The sequence below is a fragment of the Portunus trituberculatus genome, chromosome 23, assembly GCF_017591435.1.
Source record: "Portunus trituberculatus isolate SZX2019 chromosome 23, ASM1759143v1, whole genome shotgun sequence".
Classification (NCBI taxonomy): Eukaryota; Metazoa; Arthropoda; class Malacostraca; order Decapoda; family Portunidae; genus Portunus; species Portunus trituberculatus.
In genome coordinates this window covers 5,325,001-5,327,500 of record NC_059277.1, presented here as the reverse complement: position 1 = coordinate 5,327,500, position 2,500 = coordinate 5,325,001, and the positions used below count along the sequence as shown (strand labels likewise).

Genomic DNA, 2,500 nt, shown 5'->3' with positions numbered 1-2,500 from the left:
TAAGTTTTCTCCTTCATTTTTTTTTTTCTCTCTCTTTTTGCAACTTTTCCTTTCATCCTTTTCGTAGCGCGTGCGCACACACTCTCTCTCTCTCTCTCTCTCTCTCACACACACACACACACACACACACACACACACACACACGGTGTGTGTGTGTGTGTGTGTGTGTGTGTGTGTGTGTGTGTGTGTGTGTGTGTGTGTGTGTGTGTGTGTGTGTGTAAAACTTAATATGCACTCATCAAGTCTCTCTCTCTCTCTCTCTCTCTCTCTCTCTCTCTCTCTCTCTCTCTCTCTCTCTCTCCACGCCTCCCCTCAGGGCACAGATGAACACAAGTGGCCAATCAACGTGGGCTTCCCAACATGCCTCTCTGCAGATCCACAAAACAAGGTGTGTATGATTTTAGATTTCAGGATTTCGCAAATGTGACCGAAGGTGGCTTATGTCTGGAGAGATAGGGAGTGAATCAAGTGTGTGTGTGTGTGTGTGTGTGTGTGTGTGTGTGTGTGTGTGTGTGTGTGTGTGTGTGTGTGTGTGTGTGTGTGTGTTTTCCCTCTAGAAATTATACAAATCCGTAACTATTAGGAAAAATCTGAATATTAGTCCAAAAAGAGGCGACCATTTCATTACCTGATATTAATGAGATGAAATAGCTCTCAGGTATACAGGAACATAGTTTTTATACATTGGTTGTGGGGTAATTCCAGCTGAGGGAGGGCTACCTTTGTTTCAGTATAAAGGTACATAGTTTTTTTTTTTCTCTCTCTCTTTTTATTGAGTAATTCGGGATTCTGGATTCTGGGTTCTGGGTCAGGTGGGGTCAGGTTCGGTCATTTTGTGAGCGGCGGACACGGATTGGTCCCCGAGGCTGGTGGGTAATTAGACGGCACCATCACCGCCATTGTCTCCGCCGCGCCATTAATCAGCTCGACTCCACAAAAGGCTCAGCGCTCCCTCCACCACTGGCCGCTGGACCCAACCTCTTTATCTCCCAGCTCATCTCTCTCTCTCTCTCTCTCTCTCTCTCTCTCTCTCTCTCTCTCTCTCTCTCTCTCTCTCTCTCTCTCTCTCTCTCTCTCTCTCTCTCTCCCTTTAACATAATTTTTCGCTCACGCATATTGAATCACTAATATATGTAGCGGAGAGTTAAGTTAAAATAGTGTTTTTTCTTTATTCGGTACAGTTATCAGAGGCCAATTTAGGCGAATGTTTCTGCACAAGCGACCACCTTTCATTAATGGGCATTATTGTTATGAGACAATACACGTAACTCGAAATTCCCGAATCAGAAAGATTATTTTTCAACTCATTAGACTCACAACTAATATTGGATAGAGAGCAAATCATGAAAGTAACCAAGTATTGCCTGCACAATTTACAGTGTTACCAATAGCAATAGTATTCTCTTCGTTGATATTATTGTTATTCTTCTTCTTCTTCTTCTTATTATTATTATTATTATTATTATCATATATGCCAGTAGCAGTAGTAGTAGTAGTAGTAGCAGTAACAGTAGTAGTAGTAGGAGTAGTAGTAGTAGTAGTAGTAGTAGTAGTAGTAGTGGTGGTGGTGGTGGTGGTGGTGGTGGTGGTGGTGGTGGCGGTGGTAGTAGTAGTAGTAGTAGTAGTAGTAGTAGTAGTAGTAGTAGTAGTAGTAGTAGTAGTGGTGGTGGTGGTGGTGGTGGTGGTGGTGGTGGTGGTGGTGGTGTGGTGGTAGTGGTGGTGGTGGTGGTGGTGGTGGTGGTGGTAGTAGTAGTAGTAGTAGTAGTAGTAGTAGTAGTAGTAGTAGTAGGAGGAGGAGGAGGAGGAGGAGGAGGAGGAACAATAGTTGAACCACCATCACCAACATCAACAAAAGCAACAAGGTGAAATCACGCAGCTATTGTGGTCTTGATAAACTCTACGGAGCCACATTGCCGCGTTTACATAAGTAAGCGTCTGCTTGTGCACGGTCTCTTACACATGTTTTCAACTCAGCCTACGTGGTCCCCAAGGCTAGAGTTACCTTTCTAACAACAACACGAAAGCTAGAGCAGAGCAAATATGTCACGTATGAGATCACCAGTCTGTTGCCGGGAAGGAAAACAAGGAAAGGCGGAGGTCAGAGTAGTACCACTTTAGCCGCCAGCACTGTTAACATCACTGAAGCAATAACACGTCCTTCTGTTATCGAGGTCAACTGGGATTACATCATCTCAGAAAAAGACATTTTTCATCGTATGAACATGAAAGACGATAAATAAAGAAGAGGAGGAAAAAGCATTTCAGAAAACAGTAAAGTAAATAGAAAGAAAATAACTTTTTAGCCTAGAACCATCGCTAAGGAAAAATAAAGCACTTCAAAGAAACGGAAGAAAATCCATATTCACCCTACAAACGTTGAAGAGAAAGAAAATCATACAAAATAAAGTAAACACACATTCATCTTACAAACATAGAAGAGACAACTGAAATGTAAACAGGAAGAAAACAATAAAGCTTTTCACTCTCACAAAGAGGAAAA

General features: G+C 42.6%; 1 protein-coding gene across 5 annotated transcripts in view; it reads right to left on the bottom strand.

Annotated features, from left to right (window-relative positions):
- Positions 1-2,500, bottom strand: part of LOC123507709 (neurexin-1-like) — a 114,932-nt gene that overhangs the window by 74,334 nt on the left and 38,098 nt on the right. The window lies entirely within an intron of this gene.